The following is a 16338-nucleotide window of genomic DNA, read 5'->3' on the forward strand; positions in this document are numbered from 1 at the left end:
AATATATATTTATAAATAAATAAATAATATCAATAATAAAGCCCATCTTGTTGCTTCATCTGTAAAAAACAGAGCACTTCTCTCTGCTCAATTTTATTAACCTTCTCTATTTAATCTACCTAATGTGAGATTGTACTTTTTCATTGTTGTGATGTTGATACCTTTTTGTTTCTCACCAAATTTCAAGTTTATTATCATATGGCATTAACAGTGTACATATATCCACAGTTGGACGGCTTATGGGTCGTGCTGTTTCTTACATTACATTGGAGTGTGCTTTGCAAACTCATCCAAATATTACTATTATTGGAGAAAAGGTAGCTGCTTTATTTAAACTACTTAAGATAGACACATTTGTCAAGGAGGACATTTATCTCCACATGCTTTATAATGTGTTTTGCAGGTTGCGGCTAAGAAGCTTACCTTGAAAAACGTTACAGACTACATTGTCGATGTAATTAGTAAACGTTCTGAACTTGGTTATTAATTATGGTGTTGTAGTTATTCCCGAGGGTCTGATTGACTTCATTCCGGAGGTATTTGTCTTGTTATTGTAACTAATTGTGTTTATTTCTTTTTGTTGTATGCTCACTATCCACTAAACCCAAGATTCTCGGGATCAATATGTCATTCTTGAACTGATATCATTTATAACCCGCTTTCTACAGGTGCAACAGCTTATTTCGAAACTCAATGAAATTCTTGCCCATGATATTATAGATGAGGATAGGTTATGGAAAAAGAAATATTATAGATGAGGATAGGTTAGTACACCCAACATATTGAAGTTGTAACAATCCAAACAATCTGACAACATCGATTAGACCATCGGAGAATTCCAGCACTACTTTGGTTGGAAAATGCTCTCTCCTCTCTCCTCTCTCCTCTTTCCTCTCTCCTCTCTCGCTTTCCCTCCCTCCGGCACCCTATTCCGACATAACTCCCCGTCCTCTCCCCATCTCCGACCAAGCTTTTCCTCTTCCCACCAACCTCAACCTTCATTTGCGATCCTCGGCTCATCTATCTCTCATGGCCCATCCATCGACCTTCCCCTCCAAGCCTAACTTAGCCGTCCAAGTTATCAGTTGTAAAATTAAGGACAGCCACTTCTGTGCCCTCATCCAAGCTGGTTCAGTAATCGTAGAAGATGTGGAAGCCAAAAAGCAAATTTCCTTGTCAAAATCGCAGCTACTTTGGTTTGTGGAGAACATCTCGACCCTTTCGAAACTTCCAACATCTAGCTTCTTTGTCAAAAGCGAGCAAGATGCTTCTGGTGTAACCAAGATTTCTAACATCCGAATCTATTCAAACTGGTTTTTATGATGTGTAGTGTGGCCTGCAGTTGGAGGACGATTCTTCATTCACGTTCCATCAGGAACTCTTAATTCAGGTTGATATTCCTTCCTTACCTTGTTAAATGATGCTTTGTCCCTCTTTGAAGTTGAACAGGTGACAAAAAATCCTCGCTCAGTCCCAATCTCCTATGCAGACATAGTAAGGGGAAGAATGGTTAAGCCTGAATTTCCAGAAAACAGAGTCTCCTGCCCCATCAGAACACCAAAAAATAGAGCAAATCTAATTTTTAGGTTCTAACACAAAATTCTCAATCTTCATAAATGGAAGACCTCGTGGCAGAATTCAAGCTTCAAGAGGAATAAGGCAAGGTGACCCTCTTTCTCCTTTCGTATTTCTACTAGTCAGTGAAGTCCTGGATGCATTACTTTCCCAGTTTCGAGAAAAAGGCAAGTTTGAAGGTTTTATTGTTGGCAAAGATAGAATTCATGTTTCTTTGTTACAATTTGCGGATGATACTCTAATTTTCTGCCAAGATGACAAAGAAAAACTCAGCAACCTAAAGAAAATACTTGAATTATTTGAGTGGTGTTCGGGGTTGAAGGTTAATTGGGAAAAATCAGCTTTATGTGGCATCAATATAGACCATTTCAAGTTACAATCAGAAGCAGCCCTCCTAAATTGCAAGGCTATCTACCTCCCATTTATGTACCTTGGCCTTCCTTTAGGAGGGATATCCTAAGCAATTGGCTTTTTGGCAACCAGTGATCGACAAAGTCCAAAGCAAACTGGACAAATGGAAGAGATACAACCTCTCAAGAGGTGGTCGTGCCACCCTATGTGGGTCAGTTCTTTCTCATATACCAACTTACTATATGTCACTTTTTCAGATGCCCGAAAAAGTGATTCAAACTCTTACTATATGTGATTTGAACTCACTTTGCATGAACATTTATTCGTCCAGCTCTTACTATCTCTGTTTCAGATTTCCATCAATAACGCCATTTGTCTTGATGAGCTCATCAATCTTGCGTAACACAGTCCTCAGCACCGCTCCATCGTTTAGTTCCTACATCTATCGCTTAGCTCCAACAACCCGTCGCGTAGCTCAATCGTTTAGTCAACGATCTCGCGCATAGCCTATCGCTTAGCTACTGTGCACATCGTTTACCTCCATCGTTTAGTGCTGACGCCTTATCGTCCAACGTATCCCCTAATCGCTTAGCGTCATCGCCCAGCGCCCAGCGTCCATCGCTTAGTATTTCGCCTATCGTCTAGCGCTATCGTCCAACTTCTACGCTTATTGTCTAGCGCTTACACTGATGTGTAGTATTTTACCTATTGTATAGCCCGATAGTCTAGCACGTGACTTCTTATTGTTTGACGCAGTGCGCATCTTCACGATCGTCTAGCGCAGCGCTTAGCTCTGCGCATTGCTATACGATCGCCTACGTCATTGTTTAGCTCCCTTCATTGCTACACAATCATCCAGCGCCCGCCTACACAATCGCCTACCTCATCATGTAGCGCCACTCACTTACTAGACGATCGTCTACTTCATCGTGTAGCACTGCTCATTTGCTACACGATTGTCTGCTCAGTGCCTTGCGTTCAACCTCTCGCTTTCTCTGCTCTTGCTCACGCGTTCTCAACGCATCGGCGACTTTCATGCAATGCGTTCAACTTCACAATTTCACACATGATTGTCAGGACTTAGTTTTATTTTATGCGTTTTATACCAAACGCCTTGTTTAGTAACACCTTGCACATAGTTGAATTCCATTAGTTGAATTCCAAACTTTTTGAAGAACATTTATTCAACACTTAGAGTTCTTCCTTTTTAGCATAGGGTTTCATACCTAGTCAGGTTCTTCTAGTCATTAGCTTAAACAGGAAAATAGGAATGCAGGTTTCATATCTACAATGAGAAATACATTTAATTAGAGCTGAATGAATATATGTGTATCAACCAGGTACCTTCATGATTCTGTTGCTCTTCTTTATTCATACATTTCCATACTGAAGTATTGAACCCATTGTGGTTATCTCTTTTCTCTTTGGATATGGAAGGATATTGTTTGGACAGAGTAGGCTTGTTACTCTTGGTATGTATGATCCCAAAGAAGTGTCAGTCAGCATGTCACCTGGAAGCTGGTATATTCATAAGTGGAAATTTTTTCAACCTTCCTGCTTAAAATATATTGGGAAAATGGCTAGGGTAGTCTGTTTGTGTTTTTTTTCTCTAATATTTATAATCTTGTTAAATTTTACAGATTTTTGTCAAAATTTTGTGTCCAATAGGTTTATGATATTTTTAACTTTTCTTAAATCATATTGATTTATTAGATATGAATTTAGGTTTCTAAAATTTCAATTTTTATGTTTAGATGCATGTATTTAAAAATAAAAATACGTTGAATAGATCAAAGACGTAATAGATTCATTTTTTAAAGTTTAAGGGACTTATTAGACACAATTGAAAGCTCAGTGTAGGGATGAACACTAAAACTAACATAATAGATGCATTTTTTTTAAGGTTTTCACTAAAAGTTCAGTTCAGTTAAAATCATAAGGAAACTAATTTTTTCGGCTTAATTTGGTTTTTGATTTCAAAACCAAATTGAACAAACCGTGTATGTATATATATACATATTTATCGATTTATTTATATATATTATACATTATATTTATTATATTATGTATAAAAACCAAAAATCGTTTGATAAGTTATTTGGTTTTTAGTGGGAATAAGGATTATGAGAATTAGGAAGACAATCCTATTCTTGTGAAGTGTAGTGATGGACGCTTATTAGAGAATAAAATAATGAGTTCTTTTGGTTATTCATGTTTCAAATTAGCCATTTTAGTCTTTGAATTTTAAGAAATAGATTTAAAAGGTCTCTCTACAAGTTCTCCTTTTTGCATGGACTTTTCCTAGCCCACGGAATTTAAATAGAAATTTTACTAGATGACTTATGTGGCAAGATGACTTGGAAGGGAAAATTTAATTTTAATATTTCCCACCTCTGTCTTCTTTCTCCCCCTCTTTATCTCCTCTTATTCTCGATCCTCCCTTTTCATTATCAAGCTTTACACAAAATTAACTTGCAAAAAGTAATTTTAATGTTTGCTTTTTTGTTCAAGTTGTGGCTATCTAACAGCTTCTACGATCTTTGTGAAGATTACCTACAGGTTCATGCAAAAGGAAGCACGTTGTATGGTATCAAGGGTGGTCCTACAGGGATCATGAAATGCAAATATGTGAACTGACTGCACAATTTATCCATCCATATTGCAATCAGGTTAATTTTCTTGAACGGATTTCTAGCTTTCAGTTGTTAGCATTGTTAGTGTGAATATGTGCAGTCTTGATGCGAAGTGATTGCCATTTGAATGCAATTCTTGATGTAAATGCATTTTTCTTTTATCGGGGTTGTTTTGATATGATATGCAGTGGGAGGGATAAGATTGAAACTCCAGATTAGGTGAAACTCTTTCTTCCCAGAATTTTCATTTTGGGACGTCTTAGTTGTAGTCAAGGCATTAATTGACAGTTCGGTTATATTTTCAGTTTAAGCAAGCTGGAGAAACTACTCAGAAGCTTGATCTAGATGGTCTTGTTGTAATTGGTGGAGATGATTCCAACACAAATGCCTGTCTCCTCGTTGAAAACTTTACGTATTTTTTAGAACTATGAAATTTGTCTATTGCCTGCCTTCTTTTTGCTCTCTTTCTCACTCTCATTGTCATATATGGATAAGCTATTATATGTTATTTTTATTGCAGAAATATAAGGTTGAGTAATTGATTACTCTAGTGTACCATTTTTTTTTTGTGTGCAAGACTCTGTTATTTATATTTCCCTTCTTTCTGTTGTTTTCAAATTAGGAGTAAGAATTTGAAAACCCGAGCGATTGGTTGCCCAAAAACTATTGATGGTGATCTCAAATGCAAAGAGGTCCCCACAAGTTTTGGATTTGATTCTGCTTGCAAGGTACTCATTTCTCTTCATAACTACTTTAGAATTCATATTTCGTTTGGACTCTTCTTTGGTGACTGTTGCAAAGTTGAAGTAGTTTCTTCAAGAATTCAAGGAAAAAATGGAATGTCGCATTCATGAGATGAGACTCTTAATAGGCTCTGCTGATGTTTATGCAGATATATTCAGAAATGATTGGTAATGTGATGGTTGATGGTCGATCTACAGGAAAATATTACCACTGTAAGTATTTTGCTTAATGTAATTAAAACTAAAAATAGTTCTGATATGCTTAATGTTCATAATAACTGAATTATTGACATTACAAGTATTTCAAATTCAGATATGTCAAATATATATTTATAAATAAATAAATAATATCAATAATAAAGATCATCTTGTTGCTTCATCCGTAAAAAACAGAGCACTTTTCTCTGCTCAATTTTATTAACCTTCTCTATTTAATCTACCTAATGTGAGATTGTACTTTTTCATTGTTGTGATGTTGATACCTTTTTGTTTCTCACCCAAATTTCAAGTTTATTATCATATGGCATTAACAGTGTACATATATCCACAGTTGGACGGCTTATGGGTCGTGCTGTTTCTTACATTACATTGGAGTGTGCTTTGCAAACTCATCCAAATATTACTATTATTGGAGTAAAGGTAGCTGCTTTATTTAAACTACTTAAGATAGACACATTTGTCAAGGAGGACATTTATCTCCACATGCTTTATAATGTGTTTTGAGGGTTGCAGCTAAGAAGCTTACCTTGAAAAACGTTACAGACTACATTGTCGATGTAATTAGTAAACGTTCTGAACTTGGTTATTAATTATGGTGTTGTAGTTATTCCCAAGGGCCTGATTGACTTCATTCCGGAGGTATTCGTCTTGTTATTGTAGCTACTTGGGTTTATTTATTTTGGTTGCGTGCTCACTATCCACTAAACCCAAGATTCTCAGGATCAATATGTCATTCTTGAACTGATATCATTTATAACCCGCTTTCTACAGGTGCAGCAGCTTATTTCGGAACTCAATGAAATTCTTGCCCATGATATTATAGATGAGGATAGATTATGGAAAAAGAAATATTATAGATGAGGTTAGGTTAGTACACCCAACATATTGAAGTTGTATCCATCCAAACAATCTAACTACATCGATTAGACCACCTGAGAATTCCAACACTGCTTTGGCTCGAAAATGCTCTCTTTTCTCTCCTCTCTCCCTTTCCCTCCCTCCGGCACCCTATTCCGACCTAACTCCCCGCCCTCTCCCCATCTCCGACCAAGCTTTACCTATTCCCACCAACGTCAACCCTCATCTGCAACCCTCGGCTCATCTATCTCTCATGGCCCATCCATCGACCCTCCCCTCCAAGCCTAACTTAGCCGTCGAAGTTATCAACTGTAAGATTAAGGACAATCACTTCTATGTCCTCATCCAAGTTGGTTTAGTAATCATAGAAGATGTGGAAGCCAAAAAGCAAATTTCCTTGTCAAAATCGTAGCTACTTTGGTTTGTGGAGAACATCTCGACCCTTTCGAAACTTCCAACATCTAGCTTCTTTGTCAAAAGCGAGCAAGATGCTTCTGGTGTATCCAAGATTTCTAAAATCAGAATCTATTCAAACTGGTTTTTAAGATGTGTATTGTGACCTGCAGTTGGAGGACGATTCTTCATTCACGTTCGATCAGGAACTCTTAATTCAGGTTGGTATTCCTTCCTTACCTTGTTAAATGATGCTTTGTCCCTCTTTGATATTGAACAAGTGACAAAAAACCCTCGTTCAGTCTCAATCTTCTATGCAGACATAGTAAAGGGAAGAATGGTTAAGCCTGTTTTTCCAGAAAAACAGAGTCCCCTGCCCCTTCAGAACACCAAAAAACAGAGCAAATCTAATGTTTGGGTTCTAACTCAAAATTCTCAATCTTCAAAAAATGGAAGACCTCGTGGCAGAATTCAAGCTTCAAGAGGAATAAGGCAAGGTGACCTTCTTTCTCCTTTCTTGTTTCTATTAGTCAGTGAAGTCCTAAATGCATTACTTTCCCAGTTTCGAGAAAAAGGCAAGTTTTGAAGGTTTTATTGTTGGAAAAGATAGAATTCATGTTTCTATTTTACAATTTGCGAATGATACTCTGCCAAGATGACAAAGAAAACTCAGTAACCTAAAGAAAATACTTGAATTATTTGAGTGGTGTTCGGGCTGAAGGTTAATTGGGACAAATCAGCTTTATGTGGCATCAATATATACCATTTCAAGTTACAATTAGAAGCAACCCTCCTAAATTGCAAGGCTGTCTACCTCCCATTTATGTACCTTGGCCTTCCTTTACGGGGATACCCTAAACAATTAGCTTTTTGGCAACTAGTGATCGACAAAGTCCAAAGAAAATTGGACAAATGGAAGAGATACAACCTCTTAAAAGGTGGTCGCGCCACCCTATGTAAGTCAGTTCTTTCTCATATACCAACTGACTATATTATAAGCATTAATGGAAGAAGTAAGTTTTGTTGGCATACCAATGGAAAATTTTCCAGCAGCCTTAGAAGCCCATTGATTAATATTTCAAGATTTTGGTTAAAAGTGGATTCCTTGGCAGCCTTCAAGGTTGGTAATGGTGAAAGAATAAGCTTTTGGAAAGATCCTTGGTTGGATTTGGTTCCTCTAAAAATCTCATTCCCTAATCTTTTCTTTATCTCCACTAAATCCGAAGGTTCATTACAAGATTATTGGGATGATTTCAACATCTTGGACTTTTCCTTTTAGAAGACTGTTAAAGGATGAAGAGGCAGAAAACATCCAGCTTCTGATTGGAAAACTCAGTCACTATAAACTTAATTCGATTTCTGATAAAAGACGGTGGTCTTTAGAACCAAATGGGGTTTTCTCAATCAAGTCTCTTGTAAAGCATCTATCATTTTCCTCCCCAATTGGCCAGCCATTAGAGTCACCCTTATGGAAGTCTAAGAGCCCTAGAAGGGAGAATATTCTGATTTGGATCATGCTGAATGGCTCTCTTAACAGCGCAGATATCGTCCAAAGAAAGTTACCTACTATCTATATTTCTCCACAGGTTTGCATTCTTTGTTGGGTAAACACATAATCTCTCTTGCATTTGTTCTTCCAGTATGTTTTTGGAGAATTTTGTTGGACATCTCTCTTCAAGTGCTTTAATGTCAGCTGGGTTCTTGATAATGATTTTAAGGTTAATGTGCTTCAACTCTTGATCGGGCCACGTTTGAAGAAGAAGCCAAGACTATTTTGGACCAACGCAGTTAAAGCTTTGTTATAAAAAATTTGGTTTGAAAGAAATCAAAGAGTATTTCAAGACAAAGCTTCTTCTAGTTCCGCTAAATTTGATATCGCCCATATCAACGCCTCCTCCTGGTGCTCGCTTTCCAAAGCTTTTCAAGACTTCTCTTTACAAGATATCAACCTCAATTGGAAAGCCTTTATTTTCCCGCTCTCTTGATTTTGTAACAGCATAGTGATGGTTATTATTTTCAGTTTAACTTTCAGATAATCATTCGGTTGTAAACCTTGTCTTTTGCAAGGTCCTCTTCAGTTTGTACTTAGCTTTGGATTCTAGTCTTTCTTGGAGATGATGAGAATGCTAGGGAGATGTCAACCTAGTTCAGATGTCCTAGTGCATTTGCTGATCCGTTTTGTGCTTTTTAGTGTGCTTGATTGTATTGCACTTTATGTTTATTTCCTTCTTGTCACTTTTAACATCTTTCATTATCTGAATGAAGTGGATTGTTTTTTGTTCAAAAAAAAAAAAAGATAGGTTATGGAAAAAGAAACTTACTACTCAATCTCATCACTTTTTTTAATTTTTCCCATAAGCAATCCAAGAACAATTGTTGCTTGAAAGAGATCGACACGGCAATGTCTAGGTAATTGTTTTTTCTTTTTGTTTTATACATGTCTTTCCATGAAACTGAGTTGGAAAAGAGAAGGCAAGAAGGTGCATATAATGGGCGGCCAATTCAAGGAGTAGTCACAATTCTTTGGGTACTTATTCTATTCGTGCTTGAACTTTTGCCATTTTACTTAAACGCTCCTCTTTAATAATTTAGTGATAACACATATTATATTTAGCACTTGGGTAGTAGGCAAATCAGTTGAGATCTAAAAAACATGCATCTTGGTAAATGCATTAAGATCTTTTAGATTCATATTTGATAATTAGGGGCACCAAGTATCTAGACTTCCATTATGAACTCGTAAAGAAAATGGCCAATTAAGTGATGGGTTAGGCTTACAACTAATTGACTTTCTAATGTAAACTTACAAATGATACGAACGAATGGCCATGAGATAATACGAAAAAAATTGTACTTTGCTGGTTAGTGCTCTGTGTGTTATCTCTGTTTATTTCTTCTTTTGACTTATAGGTACGAAGGGATGTGTGGTTTACCCACGAACTTTGATTCAACTTATTATTATGCTTTGGGTTACATTGCTGGAGCACTCCTCCAGAGTGGAAAGACTGGACCAATATCATCGATCTGTCTGTTCCACTTCTAGTACCTTCTGATCATTTTAGTCTCTAACCTTTTAACCATTCATTCTTTTTCTTGTTATCAGTTTCCTCCATAGATTTTTTCCTCGTTTCTATTACTTATAAGTTAGTTATGCATACTTGGTAGGAAATTTGGCTACTCTAGTTGAAGATTGGATGGCTGGCGGAACTGCATTGACTTCGTTAATGGACGTGGAGAGGAGACACGGTATGATTTCTTCATGAAAACGTGCATTCATGTTCTCATATTTTTTTTAGTAACATGTTAATAATTTTTTTTTCTAGAATATTTTTTATGGGGAATAAGAGGGGAAATGACAAACAGAGTATCAACAATCCAGCTAAAATGAGAACAATGGAGTTCACTAGAAGAAAAAAAAAAAGAAAGATAAAAAAAAACTCCCCAATCTATATTAAAAAGACATTAGTTTTCTAGTTGATGAAACTTAAAAGTTATCTTTTTTCTTTTTTTGAGTATCCAAATATCTTACTACTTACTAACACAATACTATAAAGACTAGTCAAGGTGCATGTAAGATCAGAAAAACAAGGATAAAATTGAAGTATCATCATGTAAAAGTGGAGTATCTTTTCTCTTAACAATTTTGAAAGGCTTTGGATTGATAAAACATTTTCATGAAGTTTATTTTAATATTTATCATTTGATGATCTCTTTCTAAAGGTAGAATTCGTTTGGCAGGTAAGTTCAAGCCTGTGATCAAGAAGGCAATGGTGGAACTAGATGGTAATATGATCTCTTTCTAGAGCAAATTACGTTTCCTATAATCTCTTTCCCAGTCTTACAGTTCACGCTGCTCCATTTTTCATGTGAAGAGGTCAGATCAGAATCCTACCATTAATTATGCAAGTTCAAATCTAAAAGAAGAATGGAGCAGGTAGTCTGGATATAGGTATCTTACACACCCAAATTGATGAAAATCGAACCTATTTTTCAGAATTTGGATAAGATATTTTAATTAAGTTTCAGTCAAATTCCATAGCACACCAACGCACGCACAAGCCGCATCGCTTAAGGCATCCTCGCCCATGGGCACGTCCTTGCCCACCTAACCTCAACGTGAGGCCCGGCCTAGCGCATAGCCCATGCACATAGTTCCAATAGAAACACAGAAAATAGACCATGAGCTTTACAAAGCTCAGTGAGTGGAATCATAAATACAAGTCTTTTTCAGATCATAACCATTATATCACGAGTTTCCAATGCAAACCTCCATCATTCCATGAAGCTTTTCACAAACCTACACACACGGTAGATAGTTATTATTTCACATCTAAAAATATCCATCAACCTATGTCCACATAGTTCTCCCTTTCATGGGCTCAGAAGCTAGTCTCGTCGGCCATCTGACCATCCCATTCAAGGTTTTTCCTTCCCACAGGCTCAAGAACTAGATTCTTTGGTCCCCTGACCATTCTATAAGGATTTATTTTGAGCTCAGGTTCTAGGTCCATATACCCCTCGACCATCCTAACCTCATATTCATCTCATTATATGAACTACCACATATTAATTCTAAATATGTTTAAAAGAGTAAAGGAGAAACCACTCCCAGTGAACTGCTGAGATTTCTTTTTCCTCACAGTTTACCCGGTTTCCCTTAATCTTCTACTGGACCCTATTTCAGATTTAACTTTAAGCTTAGATTATTCATTCTTTCAGGCCTTATCTCAAGACATTTCCTTCTTAAAAAATGTGTGAAAATGTCTTAACTAGTTTACCTTAGAGTTTTGCCTTGAAATTCCTTGGTGATAGTTCGGAGTCTTGAATTCACTCCCCCTGACCCGACTGTTTTCAAACTGGTGAGCACCTTTCGGTTTTCCTTGAATTTGACAGCCTCAGAGTTAGAATTTCATTAAGGCAGCCCTCACACCTAATCTACATGTAATTTAAAAACTTTTGGTCCAAAAATCAACTGATTTGCTTGAGTAGTCCGGGGATAACTTCTCGTTTGAATTTAGCCTAGGCGTCTGTACGTACACTCAGCTTCCTTCAGCGCCTCCGTTTTGACTTTCGTCCGATCAGCTCCTCTGTTCCTTCGTTCAACGCATGAATGAGTACTTACTCCTTTCTTAGTGATATTTATGAACATAAATGGTTTGTGGGTTAAAGTGAAGTGTTCTGCTCCTTTTATAGGCATTTCACCCTTCTCCTTTACCCGACACCTCCTCCTTTGATCATATCCAGACATATTCCTCTCATTCTTCCAACGCCCTGCCTCATCCACCTTCTATTTGATATGTCTTCTCCATGAATCGAACTCACTTTGCATGAACATTTATTCGTCCAGCTCTTACTATCTCTGTTTCAGACTTCCATCAATAACGCCATTTGTCTTGATGAGCTCATCAATCTTGCGTAACACAGTCCTCAGCACCGCTCCATCGTTTAGTTCCTACATCTATCGCTTAGCTCCAACAACCCGTCGTGTAGCTCAATTGGAATGAGGATAGCTAATTAATTACTCTAGTGTACCATTTTTTTTGTGTGCAAGACTGTTATTTATATTCCTCTTCTTTCTGTTGTTTTTAAATTAGGAGTAAGAAGTTGAAAACCCGAGTTATTGGTTGCCCAAAAACTATTGATGGTGACCTCAAATGCAAAGAGGTCCCCACAAGTTTTGGATTTGATTTTGTTTGCAAGGTACTCATTTCTCTTCGTAACTGCTTTAGAATTCATATTTCGTTGAGACTCAACTTTGGTGATTGTTGCAAAGGTAGCTTTATTTAAACTACTTAAGATAGAAACCTTTGTCAAGGAGGACATTTATCTCCACATGCTTTACCAGATAGAAATCTTTGTCAAGAAGGCCATTTACCTCCACATGCGACCCTAGGGTTGTTTATTCTCTTTGAGAACTAGATTTTGTCTCAGTAATAACTAATAATCTCTGTAACAGATACTCTCATGTAAACATGAAAATTGAAATTGTTGAGTCAGTTAATATATCCTGTTTCAGAATTTCATCTTCTTGCATTTTTACATGGAATGGTAAATATAAAAAAAAAAACTTAAGGGTAAAGATGAAAATTTGTGATAAACAAAGGATTCATGGAATTAGGTTGAAACTTTTAATATGGTGCAATGGAACTAAGTATTGACATCCCATATCATATTCAATTGCCCAATTGATATCGGATGCCTTTTTTGTCAGCTTTGAAAAATTTGTTCTCTACCACCTAGTTGTAGTTGACTCATGGAGATTTATTGGATTTTAATGTATGCAGGCGAAAAAATTTTCAGACAAAAAATAATGTGTTTTGAATGTTGACTCATTTATTAATAGAACTTTAGTTTATAGGGTACATCGAATTTATAATGTGTTTTGCAGGTTGCGGCTAAGAAGCTTACCTTGAAAAACGTTACAGACTACATTGTCGATGAAATTAATAAACGTTCTGAACTTGGTTATTAATTATGGTGTTGTAGTTATTCCCCATGGCCTGATTGACTTCATTCCGGAGGTATTTGTCTTGTTATTGTAACTAATTGTGTTTATTTCTTTTTGTTGTATGCTCACTATCCACTATACCTAAGATTCTCGGGATCAATATGTCATTCTTGAACTGATATCATTTATAACCCGCTTTCTATAGGTGCAGCAACTTATTTCGGAACTCAATGAAATTCTTACCCATGATATTATAGATGAGGATATGTTATGGAAAAAGAAATATTATAGATGAGGATAGGTTAGTACACCCAACATATTGAAGTTAACACAATGGAAGAACAAATGCAAGAGAGATTATGACTTTACCCAACAAAGAGTGAAAACCTGTGGAGAAATATAGTGAGTACGTAACTTCCTTTGGAGGATATCTGCGCTGTTAAGAGAGCCATTCAGCATGATCCAAATCAGAATATTCACCCTTCTAGGGCTTTTAGACTTCCATAAGGCTGATTCTAATGGCTGACAAATTGGGGAGGAGAAGGATAGATGCTTTACAAGAGACTTGACTGAGAAAACCCCACTTGGTTCTAAAGACCACCGTCTTTTATTAGGAATCGAATTAAGTTTACAGTGATTGAGTTCTCCAGTCAGAAGCTCGAAGTTTTCTGCCTCTTCATCCTTTAACAGTCATTTAAAAGGAAAAGTCCAAGATGTTGAAATCTCATCCCAATAATCTTGTAATGAACCTTTGGGTTTGGTGGAGATAGAGAAAAGATTAGGGAATGAGATTTTTAGAGGAACCAAATCCAACCAAAGATCTCTCCAAAAGCTTATTCTTTCACCATTACCAACTTTGAAGGTTGCCAAGGAATCCACTTTTAACCAAAATCTTGAAATATTAATCCATGGGCTTCTAAGGCTGCTGGAAAATTTGCCATTGCTATGCCAACCAAACTTACTTCTTCCATGAATGCTTATAATTACTTTCCTCCAAAGTGAGTTGACCTCAAAGAAAAACCTCCACCCTCATTTTGCTACAAGGCCCTGATTTCTGAGTTTCAAGCACCCAATGCCGAGACCACCATCTTCTTGGGACCGTGAAGCTATGCTCCATTTAATCAGATGATTTATTTTGCTTCCGGAATGCCCTTCCCAAAGAAAATCCTTCAATGTTCTCTCTAGAGTTTGAATCACCTTTTCTCACATCTGAAAAAGTGACATATAGTAAGTTGGTATATGAGAAAGAACTGACTTACATAGGGTGGCGCGACCACCTCTTGAGAGGTTGTATCTCTTCCATTTGTCTAGTTTGCTTTGGACTTTGTCGATCACTGGTTACCATAAAACTATAGGGTATCTCCCTAAAGGAAGGCCAAGGTAAATAAATGGGAGGTAGACAGCCTTGCAATTTAGGAGGACTGCTTCTGATTGTAACTTGAAATGGTCTATATTGATGCCACATCAAGCTGATTTTTTCCAATTAACCTTCAGCATTGAACACCACTCAAATAATTCAAGTATTTTCTTTAGGTTGCTGAGTTTTTCTTTGTCATCTTGGCAGAAAATTAGAGTATCATATGCAAATTGTAAAATAGAAACATCAATTCTATCTTTGCCAACAAGAAAACCTTCAAACTTGCCTGTTTCTCGAAACTGGGAAAGTAATGCATTTAAGACTTCACTAACTAGTAGAAAGGAGAAAGGAGAAAGGGGGTCACCTTGCCTTATTCCTCTTGAAGCTTGAATTCTGCCACGAGGTCTTCCATTTATGAAGATTGAGAATTTTGTGTTATAACCCAAAAATTAGATTTGCTCTGTTTTTTGGTGTTCTGAGGGGGCAGGGGACTCTGTTTTTCAAGAAACTAATTCAACTTTGCAACAGTCACCAAAGTTGAGTCCAAACGAAATATGAATTATAAAGCAGTTACAAAGAGAAATGAGTACCTTGCAAGAAGAATCAAATCCAAAACTTGTGGGGAGCTCTTTGCATTTGAGATCACCATCAATAGTTTTTGGGCAACCAATCACTCGGGTTTTCAAATTCTTACTTCTAATTTGAAAACAACAGAAAGAAGGGGAATATAAATAACAGAGTCTTACACACAAAAAAAATGGTACCCTAGAGTAATTAATTACTCGACCTTATATTTCTGCAATAAAAACAACATATAATAGCTTATCCATATATGACAATGAGAGTGAGAAAGAGAGAGCAAAAAGGAGGGAGGAAATAGACAAATTTCGTAGTTCTAAAAAATAACTAAAGTTTTCAACGAAGAGAAAGGCATTTGTGTTGGATCATCTCCACCAATTACAACAAGGCCATCCAGATCAAGCTTCTGAGTAGTTTCTTCAGCTTGCTTAAACTGAAAATAGAATCAAACTGTCAATTAATTCCTTGACTACAACTAAGATGTCTCAAAATGAAAATTCTGGGAAGAAAGAGTTTCACCTGATATGGAGTTTCAATCTTAACCCTCCCACTGCATATCTTATCAAAACCACAATGATAAAAGAAAAATGTATTTAAATCAAGAATTGCATTCAAATGGCAATCACTTCGCATCAAAACTGCATATATTCACACTAACAATTCTAATAAGTGAAAGCTAGAAATCCCTTCAAGAAAATTAAACTAATTGCGATATGGGTAGATAAATTGTGCAGTTAGTTCTACATATTGACATTTCATGATCACTAAGAAAGGAGTAAGAGCCATTCGTGCGTTGAACGAAGGAAAAGAGGCGCTGATCGAACGAAAGTCAAAACGGAGGCATTGAAGGAAGCTGAGTGTACGGACAGATGCCTAGGCTAAATTCAAATGAGAAGTTATTCCGGACTACTCGTGCAAATCAGATGATTTTTAGACCAAAAGTTTTTAAATTGAATGTAGATTTGGTGTGAGGGCTGCCTTAATGAAATTCTAACTCTAAGGCTGTCAAATTCAAGGAAAACCGAGAGGTGCTCACCAGTGTGGAAACAGTCGGGCCAGGGGGAGTGAACTCGAGACTCCGAACTATCACCAAAGAATTTCAAGGCGAAACAATAAGGGAAACTAGTAAGACATTTTCACACATTTTTGAATAAGGAAATGTCTTGAGATAAGGCCCGAAAG

General features: G+C 36.8%; 2 long non-coding RNA genes across 5 annotated transcripts; both read left to right on the forward strand.

Moving 5' to 3' along the window:
* Positions 1-228: 228 nt before the first annotated feature.
* On the forward strand, positions 229-654 carry LOC150033911 (uncharacterized). Its single transcript, XR_016531926.1, has 2 exons — positions 229-317; positions 404-654. It is a non-coding gene; the product is annotated as an uncharacterized LOC150033911 (long non-coding RNA).
* A 3502-nt stretch (positions 655-4156) lies between these two features.
* LOC150033912 (uncharacterized) lies at positions 4157-16057 on the forward strand. Of its 4 annotated transcripts, none has more exons than XR_016531854.1 (8): positions 4157-4778; positions 4865-5287; positions 5452-5515; positions 5853-9299; positions 9683-9798; positions 9938-10018; positions 10511-10555; positions 10645-16057. It is a non-coding gene; the product is annotated as an uncharacterized LOC150033912 (long non-coding RNA). The 4 variants fall into 4 exon arrangements; XR_016531852.1 differs by having other exon boundaries at positions 5853-6993; positions 7093-9299; positions 10511-16057; XR_016531853.1 differs by having other exon boundaries at positions 4865-4971; positions 5182-5287; positions 10511-16057.
* Positions 16058-16338: the final 281 nt, after the last annotated feature.

Source organism: Benincasa hispida, chromosome 9 (assembly GCF_027475165.1).
Source record: "Benincasa hispida cultivar pf3 chromosome 9, pf3_genome.v1.1, whole genome shotgun sequence".
In the NCBI taxonomy this organism is placed as follows: domain Eukaryota; kingdom Viridiplantae; phylum Streptophyta; class Magnoliopsida; order Cucurbitales; family Cucurbitaceae; genus Benincasa; species Benincasa hispida.